Below are 23,535 nucleotides of genomic sequence, written 5' to 3' on the forward strand. Positions count from 1 at the left end.
TTGGGAGATCCACTGCTCTCTTCAAAGCTGTCAGACAGAGTCGTTTGTGTCTGCAGAGGTTTCTGCTGCTTTTGTTGTTATCTGTGCCCTGTCCCCAGAGGTGGAGTCTACAGAGACAGGCAGGTTTCCTTGAGCTGCTGTGAGCTCCACCCAGTTGGAGCTTCCCAGCGGCTTTGTTTACCTACTTAAGCCTCAGCAATGGCGGGCGCCCCTCCCCCAGCCTCGCTGCTGCCTTGCCGCGAGATCACAGACTGCTGTGCTAGCAATGAGGGAGGCTCCGTGGGCGTGAGACCCTCCGGGCCAGGTGTGCAATATAATCTCCTGGTGTGCCTGTTTGCTTAAAGCACAGTATTGGGGTGGGAGTTACCCGATTTTCCAGGTGTTGTGTGTCTCAGTTCCCCTGGCTAGGAAAAGGGATTCCCTTTCCCCTTGCGCTTCTCAGGTGAGGCGATGCCTTGCCCTGCTTCAGTTCTTGCTGGTCAGGCTGCAGCAGCTGACCAGCACCGATTATCCGGCACTCCCTAGTGAGATGAACCCAGTACCTCAGTTGAAAATGCAGAAATCACCGGTCTTCTGTGTCGCTGGCGCTGGGAGTTGGAGACTGGAGCTGTTCCTATTTGGCCATCTTGCTCCGCCCCCCAGTTATAAGACTCTTCTAATGATCTATTTCATATTGGGCAAATTGTGATTCACCCTATATATATTTTTCAAAGAATTGGTCAATTTCAAGGAATTGGTCCACTTAAGCTAACAGCATATTTATATATGTAGAGTTGTTCCTAGTATTCCTTTATTACCCCTTTGATGTATGTAGGTTTTGTATTGATCTCTCCTGTTTTATTCTTGATATCAGTAATTTATGTATTCTATTTTCTTTGTCAGTCTTGCTAGAAGTTTGTTAATTTTCTTGATTTTTTTTCAAGGAAGCAATTCTTTGATTTTCTATATTGTTTTGTGTTTTCAGTTTCATTGGTTTTTACTTTTATCTTTTTAATTTCTTCCCTATGCTTGTTTTGAGTTTATTTTGCTTGTCTTTTTCTAGGTTATTGACAGAAGGTTAGATAGTTGGTTTGAGATTTTTCCTCTTTTCTAAAGTATGCATTTAGTGCTATAAAATTTCCTCTCAGTACTGCTTTAAGTGTGTCTCACAAATTTTATATGTTTTAGTTTCACTTTTATTCTGTTCTATTTTATGATATTTCTTAAGACTTTCTCATTGATAGGTTATTTATAAGTGAGTTATTTAGTTGCCAAGTGTTTGGAGATTTTTTCTTGTTATATTTCTGTTACTGATTTTGACTTTATTTCCACTATGGTTGAAGAATACACAGTATATGATTTTAGGTATTTTAAATTTGTTGAGATTTGTTTTATGGATAATGATATAGTCTATCTTGATATATGTTCCACAGACACTTGAAAAGAATATGTAATATTATTGTTGATGGTGTTTTTGAGTTCTTATGTATCGTTGTTGATTTTCTGTCTAGTTTTTCTCTCAATTGTTGAGAGAGGGATAATGAAATCTCTAAGTATATTTGTGAATCTATTTTTCCTTTCATTTCTATCAGTTTTTGTTTCTTATATTTTTCAGATCTGTTGTCTGATGCATACACGTTAGGATCACTGTGTTTTCTTGGTGTAGTGACCCTTTTATCATTATAAAATGTCTCTTCCTATCTCTGTTAGTTTTCTTTGCTTTGAACTCTAATTTATCCAATATTGATCGCTACTTCTGCTTTCTTTTAATTAATGTTTGCATAATATATCTTTTTTCTTCCTTTTATTTTCAACTTGCCAATGTCATTATATTTGATCCAGTTTGTTATAAGACTCATGTGGTTGGGTCATATATTTTAATCCAGTCTGCCAATTTGTTTTTAATTGGTATATTTAGACCATTTAACAAAACTTTTTATATATTAGGACACAAGCCTGCTATTTTAGGTTTTGTTTTCTGTTTGTAGACTCCGTTTTTCATTTATCTGTTTCTTTTATCCGGCCTTTCTGTGAGTTACTTGAACTTTTTTTTAGAATTCCATTTGATTTATTTAATAGCACTTTTTTTTTTTCTTTTTTGAGATGGAGTCTTACTCTGTTGTCCAGGTTGGAGTGCAGTGGTGCGATCTTGGCCCACTGCAATCTCTGCCTTCCAGGTTCGAGCAATTCTCCTGTCTCAGCCTCCTGAGTAGCTGTTACAACAGGTGTGCACCACCATGCCTGGCTAATTTTTATATTTTTTAATAGAGACAGCTTTCTCCATGTTGGCCAGGCTGGTCTTGAACTGCTGGCCTCAGGTGATCCGCCTACTTCGGCCTCCCAAAGTGCTGGGATTACAGACATGAGCCACTGCTCCCAGCCCTTACAATGTTTTTAAATGTATCTTTTTATATAGTTTTTTCAGTAGTTACACTAGATATTACATATAACAACTGATATATAATATGTTGTATATATGTATTATGTAATACATGTTATATATGTAATATATATTTACATATCATATGTATACATTTATATGTAATAACATGTAATAACTTATCTCAATCTACTGATGTAATTTTAAGTGTTTGAGTGAAATATGGAAACATTAGCTCCCGTAACTTCCCTTTACCCTCCCATACATGTAATATTTCTGCTACTTACATTTAGAATCACATTAGAATATGTTACAAGTTTTGTTTCCACCATCAAACAGTTTAGAAACCTCAAGCGAAGAAGAAAAGTTCATTGTATTTATCTATATTTTGGCTCACTGTGTTCTTTTTTCCCCACTTTTAAAGATTTCTTTTTTTTCCGTTTAGAGAACTTCCTTTAGCCATTCTTTTAGAGTAGATCTCCTGGCAACAAAATCTTTTAGTTTTCATTCATCTGAGAATATTTTGATATTTTCACTGGGTATAGGAGTCTGGGTTAGCAGTTTTTCTCTTTCAGCACTTGAAAAATGTACTACTTTCTTTTGGCTTCCATCTTTTTTATGAGAAACCTGCTGTCATTTAAATTGTTTTTCTCTTATAGTTAAGGTATCATTTCTCTCTTAGTGCTTTCAGAATTTTTCCTTGGCCTTTAGTTTTCAGAAGCTGAATTGTAACGTGTGTTGGCATATATTTCCTTGTGTTTATTCTGTTTGGGATTTATTTGGCATATTGCATCTGTAGGTTTATAACTTGCAAATTTGAGAAGTTTTCAGCTATTATTTCTTCCAGTAGTTTTTTAGTATCCTCTTTCTTGTCTTCTTCTGGGATGCCAGTGATAGGTGTATGAGTTTCTCATTGCTGCTATGCCAAATTACTATGAAGTTTTAGTGGCTTAAAACAGTACAAATTTATTATTTTAGTGTTCTGGAGGTCAGAAATCTGAAATCAGTCATATAGCCCTAAAATCAAAGTATCAGCAGGGCTGGTTCATTCTGGACTCCAGGGTAGAATCTATTCTTTGCCTCTTCTAGATTCTTGGGGCTAACTTGGCATTCCTTTGCTTATAGCCACATCATTTCAATCTGAATTTCCATGTTCACATTGCATTTTCCTCCAATTCTAAATCCTCTTGTATCCCTCCTTTAAGGACTGTTGTAATTACATTGGACCTACGTGGATAATCTGAAAGGCATATTATTAAATAGTCCATTTATGTATTTTTTTTAACTGAAGCAAAATTTATAATATTTATAAAATTGTGAAATGCACAAATTGAATCATTTAGCATATACTCTTGGGTCAGGATTCTTTCACTAGGCATAAATGTTTTGAAATTTTTGCACATTGCTTTGATCTGTACTGCTATGTAATAGTATTTTGTTGCATAAATCTACCTTAATTTACCTTACCATTTTCCTGTTGATGGAAAACTGGGCTATTTCAACACAGATTGTTTTCTATTTCCCTAAGTGTCAGCCAGTCTGAGAAATAAAGGGAAAGAGTACAAAAGAGAGAAATTTTAAAGCTGTGTGTCCAGGGTAGACATCACATGTTGGCAGGTTGTGTGATGCCCCCAAAGCCACAAAACCAGCAAGTTTTTATTAGTGATTTTCAAAGGGGAGGGAGTGTTTCAATAGGGTGTGGGTCACAGAGATCACATGCTTCACAAGGCAATAAAATATCACAAGACACATGGGGGCAGAGTGAGATCCCAGGACCAGGTTGAAATTAAAATTGCTAATGAAGTTTCATGTCTGCTGGGCACGCATTGTCATTGATAACATCTTATCAGGAGACAGGGTTTGAGAGCAGACAACCAGTCTGACTAAAATTTACTAGGCAGGAATTTCCTTGTCCTAATAGGCCTGTGAGCCCTACGGGAGACCGGGGCTTATTTCATCCCTTATCTGCAACTGTATAAGACAGACATTCCCAGTGCGGCCATTTTAGAGACCTCCCCCTAGGAACGCATTCCTTGCTGAGAAAAAGAATTCAGCTATATTTCTCCTATTCACTTTTGTAAGAAGAGAAATATGGCTCTGTTCTGCCCAGCTCTCAGGCAGTCAGACCTAATGGTTATCTCCCTTGTTCCCTGAACATCACTGTTATCCTGTTCTTTTTTCAAGGTGCCCAGATTTCGTATTGTTTAAACACACATGCTTTATGAACAATTTGTACAGTTAACACAATCATCACAGGGTCCTGAGGTGACATACATCCTCAGCTTATGAAGATGATGGGATTAAGAGATTAAAGACAGGCATAGGAAATCACAAGAGTATTGATTAGGGAAGTGATAAATGTCCATGAAATCTTCACAATTTATGTACAGAGATGGCAGTAAAGATAAGCGTAAGAAATTATAAAAGTATTAATTTGGAGAACTAATAAATGTCCATGAAACCTTCACAATTTATGTTCTGTCCTGGCTTCAGTTGGTCCCTCCATTCGGGGTCGCTGACTTCCCACAACACTGAGCTGTGTCCAGTTTTTTACTGTTATGAACATTCTTAAACAAGTGTCTTGGGGGAGCTATACTATGGCTTACCTCTCTTTCCTTTCCATGTAATTTATGGGTTATACTTTAATTTCAGTAGACATGGGTTGATAACATGTCACTTTACTTCCACCAGCAATACATATGAGTTCTGATTTATCCTCATTCTTGCCAACATTTGATAATTTCCATGGTTATGGACTGAATGTCCTCCTCCCAAGTTCATATGTTGAAGATTTAATGCCTGTACCTCAGAGTGTAACTGTATTTTGAGAAAAGCCCATTAAAGAGGTAATTAAGTTAAAATGAGGCTCTTATGGTAGGCCCTAATCCAATTCTGACTGGTGTCTTTACAAGAAGATTAACTTTGGACACATACAGAGACACCAGACACATGCATGCACAGAGGATGACCAGGTGAACACACAAGAAGTAGGCCATCTGCAAGCCAAAGAAAGAGGCCTTGGGAGAAACCAGACCTGCTAAAACTTTGATCTTGGACTTCTAGTCTCCAGAACTGTGAGAAAATAAACTTCTATTGTTTAAGCCACCCTGTTTGTGGTAAATTTTATGGCAACCCGAGAATACTAATACATCCATCATTTAAATTTTAGTCCTTCTTGTGAGTGTGAAGTGGTATCTCATTGTGGTTTGAATTTGCATTTCCCTCATGGCTAATGATGCTGAGCACATTTTGTCTCTTTTTTTTTTTCCTCCAAATACACAGGCTTCAAGGATACTAAGAACATTTTCATGTGCTTACTGTATGGAGAAACCAGAGCCCTCATTTATTTCTGCTTTTAGAAATCAGAAAACTGGCTGGGTGCAGTGGCTCATGTCTGTAATTCCAGAACTTTGGGAGGCAAAGACAGGAGGATCTCTTGAGGCCAGGAGTTCGAGACTAGCCTGGGCAACGTAACAAGACTCCATTTCTAAAAAAGAAAAAAGTTAACTGGATGTAGTGCTTGTAGTCCTAGCTACTCAGAAGGCTAAGGTGGGAGGATTGTTTGGGCCCAGGAGTTTGAAGCTACAGTGAGCCATGATTGCACCACTATATTCTAGTCTGGGCAACGGAGCAAAACTCCAACTCAAGTAAATAAATAAATGAATGAATGAATGAATGAATGAATAAATAAATAATGAAATAAAGGAAGAAAGAGAAAAGGAAAAAAGAAATGAGAAAACTGGGGTTTATAGAAGTTAGTTTACCTTGTTAAAGGTGATAGAGCTATCAAAATTGATTTTGAGCTCAATTCTGACTACAGAATTCATGTTTTTTTCTTTTACTCTAAAAGCAGTCTCTATATTTGTACTTTATTTGTAGAAAGCCATCATTCGATAAATAGAATAATATCCTTTCTTTTTCTGTCAGGATTATATTAACTTTTTGTTTCTGTTTTTGTTTTCTGTGGGATTTTTCACTGGGTACTATAGTATAACTATTTCAATTATGACTTTTCCAATATTAGAGCTCGATTTTGGTATTGTTTTATGAACCATATTAATTGTAAAAGGAGAAAAGTGAGTTTTAGAATATAGCCAAGACCTGTATTATCCAACACTAGTCCATGACTATATTGCTCTATTTCTATGAGTACAATCTAAGAGTCTCTAAGGGTTTTATACAATCTAGAATGTGGCTTTACTCTTATTTAGAATTTTGTTTCTTTCAGGGATTCCTGTGCTTTAAATACATTAAGTTCCCTAAGTAAGAAATCTCAGGTCCTCAGAGCTTATATATATATATATTTTTTTTTTTTTTTTTTTTTTTTTTTTTGAGACCGAGTCTGGCTCTGTCACCCAGGCTGGAGTGCGGTGGCCGGATCTCAGCTCACTGCAAGCTCCGCCTCCCGGGTTCCCGCCATTTCCTGCCTCAGCCTCCCGAGTAGCTGGTACCACAGGCGCCCGCCACTTCGCCCGGCTAGTTTTTTGTATTTCTTAATAGAGACGGGGTTTCACCGTGTTAGCCAGGATGGTCTCGATCTCCTGACCTCGTGATCCGCCCGTCTCGGCCTCCCAACAGAGCTTATATTTTATATAAGGAGATTACTCAGAGCATTTTTAATTTAAATTGTTTTAGCAATAACCAGCATAATTTTTACCCTAGGAGAAGGGTTGTGAGCATTTAGATGCTTGGTATGGCTGTGTTTTCTCTTTACACTTACTTAGAGTAGTATTTCCAGACTTAGTTGGAGAACACCTCATTCACATACTCAACTTTTATATTTTAGCTGCTTGGTATTTTTTTTAATTGATTGATTCCTTTATAAAAATTTGTTAATAATTCTAAACATACAAAAAAGTTGCAGAAATAGTATAAGAAAGTTTTATCTCCCCTGAACCATTTGAGAGTAATTTGCCAACATCATGGCCATCACTCCCAAATATTTTAGTATTTATTTGTCTCAAAGGGATATTTTCCAACATAATCATAATAAAAAATTAACAAGTACATTACTACCCTCGTTACAGTATAGATATAGATTGTAGATTAGACAAGTTCCACCATTTGTCTCAATAATGTCCTTTGTAAAAGTGAAAGGATGTCAGTCAGAAGCACATGCTGCATTCACTGCATGCCCTCTTAGTCTTTCCCATAACATTCATAATCTTGAAAGTTTTGAAGAATACAGACCAGTAATTTTGGAGAATGTTCTTCAGTTTATGTTTGTCTAATGTTTCCTCACAATTAGATTCAGGTTATGTATTTCTGACAGGAATATCACAGAAGTGATGCTGTGGGTTTTTTTTTTAGACGGAGTCTCATTCTGTCGCCAGGCTGATGTGCAGTGGCGCGATCTCGGCTCACTGCAACCTCTGCATCCCAGGTTTGAGCGATTCTTGTGCCTCAGCCATTGAGTAACTGGCCAGGCATCTGCCACCATGCCTGACTAATTTTTGTATTTTTAGTAGAGATGGGTTTTGCCATGTTGGCTAGGCTGGTCTTGAACTCCTGGCCTCAAGTGATCCACCTGCCTTGGCCTCCCAAAGTTCTGAGATTGCAGGTGTGAGCCACTGCACCCGGCCTGCTTATTGCATCCCATCAGGTGGAACGTAATTTAAATTCATCCACTTATGGTGATGTTAGCTTTGGTCACTTGAATAAAGGAGGCATTTTAAGATTATGTAAATAGTCTCTTCCTTGTCAAATTTTAATCCACTGCTTTAGCATCTATTAATGTGTCTTGGCTGAATTATTTCTGTGATGGCTGAAAATCATGATTTTTCCAATTCTATCATTTTCTTTACATTTCTTCATGTTTTATGGTAAGATAAAGCTCTCTGTTCTCCACATGTATGTATGTATGTATTTTTTATTTGTATATACTAACATAAACTAATAGATTCATATTTTATTTAATGGGTTATAATTCATTTTTTATTATTTGCTTTGATGTTAATTTTATCCCATATTTGGTCAATGAGATCCCCTGACTTCCATGTCTTTTTGATATATAACCATCATTCTTTGAGCATTTTAATACTTTCTGGTATATTTTAAATTCATCTTGTACCTATCCTAACTAGTTCTGGAATCAGTCATTTCTCTAAGAGCACTGATTCTTTTTTGTGGAAAATTGTATTTAGATACCAAGATCTGGGCTCTCAGTGTGCTTGCTGCTTTTGAGGTGTCACTGTTCCCAGGGCCTCACAGTGGACACAGCTAAGGAATTTATACACACACACACACACACACACACACACACACACTTGTATTTATGTTGATCTTTTTTTTTTTTTTTTTTTGAGACAGAGTCTTGCTCTTTCACCCAGGCTGGATTGCAGTGGCACTATCTTGGCTCACTGCAACCTCTGCCTCCTGGGTTCAAGCAATTTTCCTGCCTCAGCATCCCGAGTAGCTGGGACTACAGGCATGTGCCACCACGCTCCGCTACTTTTTTTTTTTTTTTGTATTTTTAGTAGAGACACGGTTTCACTGTGTTAGCCAGGATGGTCTCGAACTCCTGATCTTGTGATCCACCTGCCTTGGCCTCCCAAAGTGCTGGCATTACAGGCATGAGCCACTGTGCCCGGCCGATCTTTGTTTCTATGCTAATCTCTGTATATTGAGAACTATGAGTTCCCAGCAATACTTCCAATTCTAAGCAAGCATCTCAAGGATTCATTTTAAGTTTTTCTCTTTGCATATTTGTAACTACTTCTTGAACAGTGAGTAACCTGGCCCTCTTATCCCTCAATAGGCTTACTTAGTTTGCTCGGTCTCCTGTATTTAACCAATATAGTGTCAACATTCCTGCCTTTTCCTCCTCCTCTATGTGGATGCTGCCTCCATCACTCCTGGTCTCCAACATAAACGCATCCTGCCCCATGCTCTGCATGGAGAGTTCATACCATTTAGGCTCTGATATTTTGGTTTGGCCTGCTTCTGCACTGGACTCTTCTTCACACCTCTCAGTTTGCTCACTTGCTCTGGGCTGCCACTGCCATAGTGCATCATACTCTTGGTGTGGGTATCCTTCTCACTCCACTTGGCCTTTGACATCCTGAGCCAGGCTGCAGCTGCCCACCCCTACACAGACACCTTTCTCATCCCACTTTGGCTCTGCCACCCTGGGTCAGACTGCTGCCACCCTCCATCCCATGTGGATGTCCCCTCATTCTGGTTGCAATCTGATGCTCCCACCCGCCCTCTTGGGCCCTTTGTGCAGACATCTTCCTCTTCTTGCTTGGATCCCAACACCCTGTATTCAGCTACCAACCCTTCCCAAGATGGTACCCCCTCAACCCTCTCAGGCTCTGACACTCTGTGGGAACATGTTTCCAGCCTGCTCATTACATGAACTCTGCTGCTGTATCAAGATAACTCCCTTCTAGGCACCAACTAATGGCATTTGGATTAAATTATGAAGTTTTTTGTTGTTGTTTGTTTGTTTTTTTCTTATTTGAACTTTATTATAAAGACAGGTTTTGCTTGTTTGTTTCTGAACTTAAGTTATCAGTACCTACTTAAAGCCTCATTCTAAAATAATGCCTGTATACTTGAATAGTCATGGGTTTAATTTGTTAGTTAAATTTTCTGTGATTTACATTAAAATAAATACAGATTAATGACAACTAAAGATGTTCATCTGTGGACCTATGAAGATCAGGTTGCTAACCACATCTTTAGGACACTGTGGTTTAGATTATTCATTGAATGACAGTCTAGGTTGGTTTGTGTTTTCATTCTTTTGATCTTGGTACTTGACAAAACTGATAGCAAGACTGCATATGTTCTAGGAATGAGAACATATTTTTTTCTTTTGGTCTGGTACATGGTTTTAAATAGGAGAGGTGATGGTGACTATCCTTGCCTTATTTCTGATTTTAAGGGGAATATTTCTAATGTTTCCCCATTTATAATGATGTTCACAGTAGACTTTTTGTAGTTTTTTTTTTTTTTTTTTTTTGAATCAGGTTAAGGAAGCTCTCATTCTAATTTACTAAGATTGTACAAAATGTTTTAATAATGGGCTGGGCACAGTGGCTTATGCCTGTGATCCCAACACTTTGGGAGGCTGAGGCAGGTGGATCACTTGAGCCTGGGAGTTCGAGACCAGTCTAGGCAACAAGCTGAAAACACTGTCACTACAAAAAATATAAAAATTAGCTAGATGTGGGGGCATGGGCATGGGAACACATGTTGTCCCAGGTGTTCAGAAGGCTGAGGTAGGAGGATTGCTTGAGCCTAGGAGGTCGAGGCTGCAGTGAATTGTGATCATGCCACTGCACTCTGGCCTGGGTGACAGAGTGAGATCCTGTCTCAAAAAAATAAAATAAAATAAAAATAAAAATAAATAAAATTTTAAATCATGAATTGGTGTTGAAATCTGTGAAATGTTTCTCCTGAATCTATTTAAAAGATAGTATGTTTTCTTGTCATCTGTTAATGTGGCAAGTTGTATTTATAGATAGTCTAAGTCTGAATCATTCTAGCATATTTTGCATAAACTCAGCTGCTTTGTCATGGTTTGCCATTTTTTCATATACTTTTCCATGTATTGGTGTTTTCTTCTTTCATGCCCCTTTAGTATCCTAAAAAAAATCTGGACAAAGTGACTTAAACAAAAAGCTTCCTGTTAAACATTGTTTGAACTGAAGGGTTAATGTTACTTATACTTTCTGAACCTTAGCCCCCTCGTCTGAAAATTTGGTTATAATAATGCCTACCATATATGCTTGTAAGACTCAAATGAGATAAAAATAAGTCAAAAGTCTTGTATAGTGACTTCCCTTTGGGATTTCAGATTTACCTACTTATTTTTATTTTTATTTTTTGTAGAAAGCTGCTATCAGTAAATCTCACAAAATACATTCCAATGATGCCTTTCAATTCATTTACTTATTCAGATCATTTGCAATTGATAAAATGTGGTATCTAGAACCTTCTTTGTTTATTGCTGGTCTAGATTGTACTTGAAGCTCAGTCCTGTGTCTTTTCTTCTAGTTTTTACTCCTTCATCTTTCTTCTTCTTCTTCTTCTTTTTTTTTTTCTGGCTAATTCTTTGTGATTTGATTGAATGGTGCAATCCTTATTTTTGTTAATCATTTATGTTTCGGTGGGTCATGGCTCTCAAGTGCATTTTACCTTCAAGAATGGGAGAGCTTCTAGGAAAGTGTTGTTAGAATTATTGTCATCTGTGTCACCTAGAAAGGCAGCGAGTCTTCTCTCTCTTTTTTTGACTGTCACAAACATGTAAGCGTGTGCATACACACAGGCACATCTGTAGTAATTTTCTAGGTTATATTACGTTCTTAAGGAGAGTGAATACAGAAACAAAAGTAAGAGGGAAGTTAGAGTTTTTGTGGTGAGAAAAGGAGTATTGCAAGGTGGGTTAGGGTTGGAGATAGAGGGCCTGATTGTTGTTGTGTCTTCTCTTGGTGAGGCAAGCTTCAAGAACCTTTCCCATGTGTCACAATTTTATTTTCTCTACTTTCCTAGGCCTTATTTGACTAAGACATAGTTAACTAATATCAATATTTGTATTAACAATATTTTCTTGTTTTCTGTTTATTTGATGCTCTGGCACCTGGAGTCTAGTAATAGCAAACAACTAGCCAGGAAATGAGCCTCTCATATGCAAACTTATCAATCAGACCTCACCCCTCTTCCCTCTGCTGGGCTCTTATGCTCCCAGCCAATATTCCCCTGCCCTTGTCACCCCAGCGCCAGGTACCAGATAACCAAAGCCCACAGAAACGATTTAAAGCAGCAAATCCTAAGCTCCCACAGCCTGCTTACCCTGCCTTGGCCATTCCTTCTCACAGAATCCACAATAAAGGCATGTGCCTATGTTTTTCCCTTGTTCCCTCTGCCTCCTGACCAACCCTGGTGCTTCCCCATGTGGCCCTGCCTGGCAATATATATATATTTTTGTTTGTTTGTTTGTTTGTTTGTTTTTTAAGAGACAGGATCTCACTCTGTCACCTAGGCTGGAGTGAACTGGTATGATCAGAGCTCATCGTAGCCTCAAATTCCTGGGCTCAAGTGATCCCCTTGTTTCAGCCTTGTAAGTAGCTAGGACTACCATGCCCAGCTGATTTTTAAATTTTTTGTAGAGATGGGGTCTTGCTAGGTTGCCTAGGCTGGTCTTGAACTTCTGGCCTCGAGCGATCCTCCTGCTTTGGCCTCCCAAAGTGCTAGGATTATAGGTGTGAGCCATTGTGCCTGGCCCCGGGTACATTTTTAAATAGTACTGAAGACATTTATTAGGGGATGGTGTGCTCCTAGTCCACAAGGTTGAATGTGAGTGTAAGTTGTTCAATGCCTTCCTAACTTTGCTATTCCTTGTGAGAAGTATTCAAGACCTGTGTGCTTGTTATCCCTTTATTTGGGGTTTTTACTAAGAATTCCTGTCTCCTTTTTTAATAGGGTAATTGTGGCTGCAAAAATTTAGAAGGAAGCCTGAAGATTCCTCTTTTCTCTGTTCCTTAGGCCTGGAACCTTTTGAAGTGGTTTCCCAGGTTTTTGGATATCATGGAACACAGAAATTAAGCGACAACATAGAGCCCTCTACTTTTGTCACACAATACACACACATACACACACACAGAATTATTTATCTTACTATATGGAAAATGCTTTAAATAGAATGTGTTTTATGGGTTGACTATAATGCAAAAAGAAAGACCAGGCACGTTGGCTCATGCCTGTTATCCCAGGATTTCGGGAGGGTGAGGTAGGAGGATGGCTTGAGCCCAGTTAGAGACCAGCCTGGGCAACATAGTGAAAACTCATCTCTGCAAAAAGTAAAAAAAAAAAAAAAAAATAAAAAAAAAAAATTACCTGGGCATGGTGGCATGCACCTGTAGTCCTGGCTACTCAGGTGGGAGGATCACTTGGGCCAGGAAGTCTAGGCTGTAGTGAGCTGTGATTGTGCCACTATAATCCAACCTGGGCTACACAGGGAGACCCTGTCTCAAAAGAAAGAACTACTGTATATTCTCTCCTCAGAGTTGTAACACTTCAACACTGTTCTATATTTCTAGAGTATCAAAGGAGATGGTACAAAACATCTTAACAAAATCTATGGGAGTTAAGATAGTTAATAATAGGAGCAATGCAAATTCCTATTTCACCTGAGCCAAAACTCAAGCTGGTTTTTAATCAATTGGTTATTACCAGTGAAGAGAAAACAAGCTAAAATAATTTTCCACACATCAAGTTTTTCCAAAGCTTTGAAGCTTCATACAAATGTGCATATAAACACAATGGTGTCACCTACCAAAGTGATAGATACCAGAGTCACTGTAGAATCATTGCATGTAAGATTATGCTGATTGAAATGAACCTTCTTCATGGAGGTGAGTGACAGAAGGGTGAAGCAGGCAGATACCTTTGCTTCTAAGAGCCTCTATAAAACTGTCACTAACTCTTTGTCTTAGAGTTTCTTGACACATGAATTAATCCTTAACTTTCCATGGCTTGAATTTGAGCCAGAACACACAGATGTAATCAATCCAGCCTGGAGTTCCCCAGTGGAGCAAGTGCTGTTCTGTGTACTGGGTCATGTACTAACCTATAGGAACTCAAAGTATATCTTTTAGAGTCAGAAAAATGTGGCAGAGAAAGGATATGTGTTTGGTTTTTAAGTAATCTAATTATGTTATTGATTTAAAATCCTCATACTGAGTTAATCCATTTATGCATTAGAAATCCATATGAAAAACAGTCTTTCTTATGCTTTACTGTTTTCTAAGAGGAAATTATTAAGTTTGTGTTGATTATAATATTATCATTAATGAACTGATAGATAGTAGGAATAAAAAATGTTTACGCTGAGATGAAGCTCAAATACTCTATTTTATATGATGGTTAAACAGTTAATATGTTGTTATCTAGTCTGTTTTTTTTTTTTTTTTTTTTTTTTTTTGAGACTGAGTCTGGCTCTGTCGCCCAGGCTGGAGTGCGGTGGCCGGATCTCAGCTCACTGCAAACTCCGCCTCCCGGGTTTATGCCATTCTCCTGCCTCAGCCTCCCGAGTAGCTGGGACCACAGGCGCCCGCCACTTCGCCCGGCTAGTTTTTTGTATTTTTTAGTAGAGACGGGGTTTCACCGTATTAGCCAGGATGGTCTCGATCTCCTGACCTCGTGATCTGCCCGTCTCGGCCTCCCAAAGTGCTGGGATTACAGGCTTGAGCCACCGCGCCCGGCCTATCTAGTCTGTTTTTTAAGGGTGGATTATTTGTGCCTCCCCTTTGTAGATCATATAGGGTAACTTTTTGATGTTGCCATGCCATATGTAAACTGTCATGGTGCTGGTGGGGGTGTCTTTTAGCATACTAATGCCTTATAATTAGCGTATAGTGAGCAGTGAGGACAACCAGAGGTCACTTTCATTGCCATCTTGGTTTTGGCGGGTTTTGGTCGGCTTCTTTACTGTAAGCTAAAACAGCCTGCAGTAAGGTCTTTATGATCTGTATCTTGTGCTGACCTCCTATCTCATCCTGTGACTTAGAATGCTGAGCCATTTGGGAATGCAGCCCAGCAGGTCTTAGCCTTATTTTACCCAGTCCTTATTCAAGATGGACTTGCTTTAGTTCAAACGCCTCTGACAAGCCCAGGTTAGGTGTTGCACTTTCCCAGAGTTCCCAGTCTCTGTTTTGGAGTGCGCTCAGTTTCACCTTCCCTGCTAGATGGCTAGCTCCATGCAGGCAGGGTGTGGGAGGCTGCTCACAGCCATGTTTCCAGCATCCATGCCCAACTCACGGAAAGTGCTTATATTCTGAAAGAAAGAATGAACAAAGAGCTGCTTTCCAGTGCCAAGGGACTTTGTCACATATCTTGCACTTAGCTGCTTTTGTTTCTATTGAGATGAAGATTAATTGGTACATTTGTTTTTTTTTTTTTTTTTTTTTTTTTTTTTGAGACGGAGTCTTGCTCTGTCACCCAGGCTGGAGTGCAGTGGCCGGATCTCGGCTCACTGCAAGCTCCGCCTCCCGGGTTCACGCCATTCTCCTGCCTCAGCCTCCCGAGTAGCTGGGACTACAGGCGCCCGCCGCCTCGCCCGGCTAGTTTTTTGTAATTTTTTAGTAGAGACGGGGTTTCACCGTGTTAGCCAGGATGGTCTCGATCTCCTGACCTCGTGATCCGCCCGTCTCGGCCTCCCAAAGTGCTGGGATTACAGGCTTGAGCCACCGCGCCCGGCCTGGTACATTTGTTAAAGATGAGATAATTGTTTTAAAAGGTAGTCAAAAGGAAAGATGACTATTGAAGCCTCTGTGAATAATTAGAAAACCTACCTTCAGAGCTCATTAAGCTCACCCCTCATGGAAGCCATTATTCCCTGCTGTGAAAAACTGACTCAGCTTGTCCTCGTTTAAAATTAGTTGAAATTGTTTGGGGTTTTTGTTGTCATTGTATTTCTATTGGAATACTGTGACTATTATTGCATATCCTGTGATTTAGCTTCACCTCCTGTGCACGCCGTGAAGAAACTCTCTAAGTTTAGTCACAAGATAATGGTGTGCATTCACATTTCACCCTCATCTCTTAATTGCATGCCTTCTACTTGATTGAAGTGTCACCATGATTCAACATTCGGCCATCTTTTAAAAATTTTGCTGTCTTCTATTTATTTTATTTGGTGATGAATATTTCCTGTTAGTTTCTAGCAGACTGCATTTGACATTTCATATGTGCCATCCCAAGGCAGCTTCTAAGATTTCATTCAGGGTTGAGTAATTCTGGTGAATAAAGAGCCAGGAATGAACTGAAATGACCATATTTTCATGTACAGAAGTTTCTTGAAAGACCTTAAAGAGCTATTTGTAGCAGATTATTATTATGTGCATGTCATTGATCTTCTTCAAACATGACAATTTATAAAAATAGTTTGATTTTTAAGGATTCAATAATTTATCAAAAAATGACAATTAGTATGTATTGGCATTTTAAATGGTTACTGAAAATATAGAAACTACTTATATTTCACAGAATAAATATTCTACTTTCATGTTGTAAATTTCAAGGAATTTATTTTAACAAATTAAATTGTATTCTAGTAGCTACAGTGGATTCAGTTTATCTCTTTTGAAACCATGATATTAAAAGCAGAAAAAGGGAATAAATTGTTTAATTTATATTCCACAAACTGTTGGTAATTTTTTTGTTGTTGTTAATTCTTTTTATTGCTATCACTGGACTTGTGAAAAAGAAAAAGAGGTTTAATAAAAGAAATAGCAGCATGGGATATTCACTCATCTTTTGCTGACCTTTGGAAATTTAATCAAATTTGTACATGTGAAGTTTGAGTACCATGGCATAATGGAAACCTTATTTTTACTTTTTATTGATTTTTTTTTGAGACAGAGTTTTACTCTTGTCTCCCACATTGGAGTGCAGTGGCGCAATCTCAGGTCATTGCAACCTCTGCCTCCCAGGTTTAAGTGATTTTCCTACCTCGGCCTTCTGAATAGCTGGGATTGCAGGCATGTGCCACCACGTTCAGCTAATTTTTGTATTTTTGGTAGAGATGGGGTTTCACCATAATGGCCAGGCTGGTCTTGAACTCTTGACTTCAGGTGATCTGCCTGCCTCGGCCTCCTAGCAGACTGCGTTTACAGGCATGAGTCACCACACCCTGCCTGGAAACCTTATAAATATAGCTTGTTGGGGACCCAAGGAATCTCAGAAATTGGCATTTTAGTTCAAACCTTTTATTTTACAGAATAGTATAGAATTATGGTAAACAGATGGATTTTGGAGTTCGCAGGAACCTGAGTTCAAACTCTTAATTTACTAGGCATGTAATTTGGGTAAACTATTTTATCTCGTTTAGAATCAGTTTTTTCACTTATGAAGTGGGGTCAATGATACTTATCCTGAAAGGCTGTTGTTATTAAATGAGATAATATAGTCATGCTGCCTATGACATAGTGAGTTTTCAATAAGTGAAAATGATAACATTAGTAATACCTGTAAGGGGATATAAAGCACCAAAAAGACTAATTAACCAAGTTACAGAAGCAGCCCATTGGCACTTCCAGTAGTGGACCTGAGCTCTAATCCTCCTTTTTAATTTTTGTAATATAATGAAATGTTAGGCAAGTCATTTCATTTTGTCTCATTTTTATCAGTGTCAAAATAAGTAGAGACGGCTGGGCCTCGTGGCTCATAGCTATAATCCCAGCACTTTGGGAGGCCAAGTCGGGTGGATCACCTGAGGTCAGGAGTTTGAGACCAGCCTGGCTAACATGGTGAAACCCTGTCTCTACTAAAAATACAAAAATTAACCAGGCGAGGTGATGTGTGTCTGTAATCCCAGCTACCCAGGAAGCTAAGGCAGGAGAATCACTGGAACCCAGAAGGTGGAGACTGCAGTGAGGTGAGATCACGCCACTGCACTTAAGCCTGGGTGACAGAGCGAGACTCCGTCTCAAAAAAAGAAGAAAAAAAAAAAAGTAGAGGCTTTCCCCTTCTTTCTTTCCCAAGGACATGTTGTACATAGAGTTAGAGCTAGATTGGAAATAATACCTGTAAGGCAATTTAGACTAGTTTTTTGCCTTTTGAGTTATATGAGTGATATATATGTAGAATGATTAAAATTCATCAAAGTCTTCTTGGAGGGAAACATTTAAGGAAAAAGGCTGAATAAAAGTGGAAAATTAGTACTGTGTAGCCAAGTGACTGTCAATGGCTGATGGTGACCCACAAAGGGAATAGTATGATATTGCTTACAACAAAAGTGTGCAGAATTCTTAGAGCTTTACCTGCTTTAGGAATTAATGTGGATCTACTTTACTCTTCACTCCATTCCATCCTGTCCTTTATGGGACCCACATGTGAACTTAAACGATATTATGGGTTTGAAAAGAAAACCAACATGAAAAGTGAAAAACAATTGACATTCTGCATAATTGATTCTCTTTGATGATTTGCATAATATAAGCATGGCATGGTATAGTATTAAGATTACCGGGTTTAGAAGCCATTTGCCTCAGTTGTGATTTTGCCATTTACAGATTGAGGGTACTTAAATCAGTCAGTTGCCTCTCTGAGGCTCTTTAAATTGGATTTAAGAAGCCTCAGATAATAGTTTAGCTCAGGAGGTGAGGATCAAATGAGATATAAGAAGTTTTGTAAATTCTGAATTGCTTTTGAAATAGAATGGAGTGATGGTATTTGAAACTATATTTAACATTATATTTTATTTATCTTTCAAAAATTTTCCTTAATTTGGCCATCAGGAAAAAAAACCCAACTATTTTAGGGTGGGCCTGATTATTAAAAAGATGTTGACCAGCTGTTCCTGAACTTAAGACAAAAGATTAAGCTAGATGAATGAGATTTATAGTAGAACACAAAGGGTTTAGGTATAAATAGAGTCTAATCACAGTTTTGATTTGTTTGAAGCTGTAATGTTTTTCTCAGGAATATTATAAATTTTTCTTTAGGTGCTTTTAAAAACTAAAAATAGATGTTTCATCTGTCTGTATTGGGTTAGGTAGAGTCCTGCTGAGGATATAAAGTTGATTAATATTACCTCTAATGTTTTCTTCTGACCCAAGAGTTGTACAACCATTTAATAAGCCAGTCTGGAAATCGAATAGAGAATCTGAACTCCTTGTAAAAGTAATAATTGTAGCTTTAAAAGGTCCTACAGAATTTTACAATAATTAAATTGAAGAGATAAACTGAAACAAAAATCATCGCTTAAAAATCTTTGTAAGAAAAACGCTTCCTATAGCTGTCAGTTTTGAAGTAAGCTATAGTTAACTTCTTAATTTTATTCCTGAAAAATAAAAATTCTTTATATCAACTTGTCATCTACAGGAGATTGCTTGAGTTGGAGTTTTCAGTGTGTATGAATTCTACATTATTGTTGACCTTTTCATAGTAGAAAATGAAGCTGCTGACAGTGATTGTACATATATGTTCACAAGTCGGGGGGAAGACTACTGCAGTTCTACAAAAGGCTTCCTTCTATATCTTACAAGAAAATTCTGCCCTTTGATTTTTCTTTATTACTGCTGCTACTGCTGCTACTACTGCTGTAGTACTTATGTGCCAGGATTTGTTCTAGGTGCTTTAGATGTATTAGCCCATTTGATTCATATAACAGCTTACTGAATATGTACTATTACCGTCCCCCTTTAAGAGAGGAGAAAACATGTACAGAGAGAAGAAGTCCTCTTAGGGACATAGAGCTAGTAAGTGGCAAAATGGCACCTTGTGTTGTTTGGTCCAGAACCTATGCCCCTGCCACTCTGCAGTCTTGCCTACTACTAATCTACCACATTGGCCATTGTATATAGTCCTCTCTTTTTTGCTTATTTCCCCAGTAGGAAAACAGAAAGTTTTACACAGTTGGAGATGATAAAGAATTACATACAATCCGCTATTGCAATTACAGTGTGGATTTCAATTAACTTTTCTTGACATAAAATTTATTATCAGGAATTGATTTCATGTGAAAATTCAGTTATATGAAATGTTGCTTGGCTGGGCGCGGTGGCTCAAGCCTGTAATCCCAGCACTTTGGGAGGCCGAGACGGGCGGATCACGAGGTCAGGAGATCGAGACCATCCTGGTTAATATGGTGAAACCCCGTCTCTACTAAAAAGTACAAAAAAAAAAAAAAAAAAAAATAGCCGGGCAAGGTGGCAGGGGCCTGTAGTCCCAGCTACTTGGGAGGCTGAGGCAGGAGAATGGCGTGAACCCGGGAGGCAGAGCTTGTAGTGAGCTGAGATCTGGCCACTGCACTCCAGCCTGGGCGATAGAGCGAAACTCCGTCTCAAAAAAAAAAAAAAAAAAAAAAAAAAAAAATGTTGCTTATTGGATCAATGAGCATATTAGAGAAAGGCAGTGACTTAACTCCCATGCTCAACTCAGATGCTGATATAGGTGTACATGTGTGAATTACCACATTGCAGTAATAGAATGACTTGGTGAAGAAGTGGGTGCAGGAGATAAAAGAGATACCAGTAAGTATGACTTTGACCTTCTTCAGTGCCAATTATTCAGAGAACCTTATTTAACTTGTAAATGGTCCCTTGATAAACTTAAAATGACCATGTGTAATGTGAAGTTAGTATTATGTGTTTAGAAAACTGTTTAGGACAGGAAGTAGGCATTAGGAACTCTCACATATTTCTAGACTTTCAGATTTTTTTTTTTTTTTTTTTTTTGAGACAGAGTCTTGTTCTGTTGCCCGAGCTGGAGTGCAGTGGCGTGATCTTGGCTCACTGCAACCTCCACCTCCCGGGTTCAAACGATTCTACTGCCTCAACCTCCTGAGTAGCTGGGATTACAGGCAAACACCACCACGCCCAGTTAATTTTTGAATTTTATTAGGGGTGAGGTTTTTCCATGTTGGTCAGGCTGGTTTTGAACTCCTGACTTTGTGATCTGCCTGCCTTGGCCTCTCAAAGTGCTGGAATTACAGGTGTGAACTACCATGCCCAGCCCAGAATTGTTTATTGGCAAAACAATTTTCAAGAAAACATGACCTGAGTATGCATCACTGTTAGAGATCATGGAAACTATGTATCTTTTCTAGAATGTTTTAATAGACAAGAGCCAGATGGTACAAGCTTCAAGTGACTTTAGTACATCTGTACTAATCAAAATTGTATGAATAAGCATACTCAGTGTAATTAAGTGAATTCATCCAATATATCACAAACTCTTGAACATAGTGAATTAAAGACCATGGATATAAGACAATACCACTTATAACTACAGTAATACTAGTAACAACTACAACCACCACCACACAACTTACATTTATTGTGAATCAGGAAAATGCTTTAAATGAATTATATTATTTAATCCTACAACAACCCTGTGAATTCACTATTATAACTTCCAACTCCACAGATAAGAAAAAGAGAGCATTAATTATGTGCACAGTTACACAATTAACAAGTATCATTTATTTAATATTTACTGAGTATACCCACCAGAGATCTGTACTGTTCTAGGTAGTGAAGAATTAAAAATGAGTAAAACAAAGTCCCTGCCTTCATAGAAGGACCCCACCTTTTATGAGAGAGACAGACAACAAACAAACATGGAAACATAATAAGTCAGCTGGTAATTAGAATTATGTAGAACAGTAAAGCCCAGTAAGTAGACAAGAGAGTGCTAGCATAAGGTACTGTGATAGGCGTTGTCCCTTTTTTTTTTTTTTTTTTTTTGAGACGGAGTCTGGCTCTGTTGCCCAGGCTGGAGTGCAGTGGCCGGATCTCAGCTCACTGCAAGCCCCGCCTCCCAGGTTCACGCCATTCTCCTGCCTCAGCCTCCCGAGTAGCTGGGAGTGCAGGCGCCTGCCACCTCGCCCGGCTAATTTTTTTTGTATTTTAGTAGAGACGGGGTTTCACCGTGTTAGCCAGGATGGTCTCGATCTCCTGAACTCGTGATCCGCCCGTCTCGGCCTCCCAAAGGCGTTGTCACTTTTTTATGCAGGGCAGTAAGGGGAGACCTCTCTGATAAGGTGACATTTTAGCAGATACCTGGAGGGAGAGAGATATTTGTAGGAAGAGTGTTCCTGTGCTTGGAATACAGGAGAAGAATGGTCTAGGAGGCCACGTATTTGGAGTGGGTGAGGAGAAGCATGGTTGGAGTTTGAACCCAGATTTATCTGACTCCAGAGTCCAGAAACCACTACACCAATCTGATAGGGTAACCACAACGTTACCTAACCTACTGTGATCTTAGAGACATATTAGCCAGATACATATTCTCATGGAAAAGAGGAGGGTAGTGACATTCTACTCTGAAAGTTCTGGGTTGCATTGAGGCTATGTGAGAAATCCCTGTGGTTTGTGGAGGGGTGTTTTTGAGACTAAAAGCAGAGAACAATTATGAAGCCTAAGTTTGGGAAACTGGGATTGTAGCTCCCATGCTCAGAATTCTTCCATGGTTCTTCAATTGCCTGCAGAGCTTTAGAGAAATTAAGTAACTTTCTGAAAGCCTCATAGCAAACAGACCTGCTTTTGAATTATGATAAAGACTATATTCATAACTGCTGAGCTATGCTGTTCTTCTCAAAGTGTGAAATCAATCACATGCTCCTTGGCTTCCTGTCACCTACATATCAAAGTTGACATGACTTGGCAAGGAATGCAGAACCTCCAGAGTGTGGCTGCACCTTCTTTTATGCCCTCCTCCCACTGCCCCCTCCCCATGCACCTTGGCATGCAACAGAACGGTGCTCCTCAGGGTCATGTTCCTAGGATTTTTTGCATTCTGAAATGTCCTTCTTTCTCTTATTTTGTAACCAAGATTTTATATCTTTCTTGAAGCCTTTTTTTTTTTTTTTTTGCCATTTTCCTTCCCAGATTGAGTTTTGACTTCTTCCCAGGCTGGTTTTAGGGCTTATATATCTTTGTACTTGCTCATCATTTCCAGTAGAAATCATTCCTTCAGTCCCTATCCTCCCAGCTAGGAATACACTTGCCTAAAAACCTATGCAAGCATTGACCATGGATTTTATTACCACACTTTTAAAGTAATTTCTTTGCTTTTGTATCTGCCTTGTCTTCTAAACTATGCCATTCAAAGCTTTGTAAAAATCTATATCCCAACCAAATATAGGGCCTGGCATGTAGTTTACCTGCTTACTTAAATTAAACTTAAGAATATTAGATGCAGAGTTATAATGATGACAGATTCGATCAGATTAAAACAAGTGGAGTATGTTGAGCAGTAATATTAGTTCGTTATGGAAAAATAGATGATAATAAAAACTATTCAATGAAAGATTATAATGTGTCAGGCATTAAACTCAGTGTAAAAATATATTATTCTATTATTCAAGATCAAATTCAAACTTGGAAGATATGTCTTATTAGGTATGGCTTTAAAACTAAATTAAAATCTTAATAGATATAACTTTAAAACTAAATTAAAATGTATTTAGTTTTTAACTATTACTAAGTGAATAGTAGGAGAGTAACTGGGGCTTTGATTGGAGGAAAGAGTCTTTATAAAGGGACAGAAGTCATCCTTGTTTCTTTGTATTCAGTTTTTAAAACATTACTACAAATGTGTATACTTGGCTACATGGCAGAGATCTTCCGGAAGGAACACTGCCCTCATTTATAATTCGGACATAGCATGTTGGGTGAGACAGAGGGCTATTGGGGAAGTGAGCCCAGATGAGACCTTGCATATAA

The 23,535-nt window shown here is 38.5% G+C and overlaps 1 protein-coding gene across 2 annotated transcripts in view; it reads left to right on the forward strand.

Moving 5' to 3' along the window:
• SCFD2 (sec1 family domain containing 2) overlaps positions 1-23,535 on the forward strand; it is a 523,211-nt gene that overhangs the window by 53,441 nt on the left and 446,235 nt on the right. The window lies entirely within an intron of this gene.

Source organism: Theropithecus gelada, chromosome 5 (genome assembly GCF_003255815.1).
Source record: "Theropithecus gelada isolate Dixy chromosome 5, Tgel_1.0, whole genome shotgun sequence".
Lineage (NCBI taxonomy): Eukaryota > Metazoa > Chordata > Mammalia > Primates > Cercopithecidae > Theropithecus > Theropithecus gelada.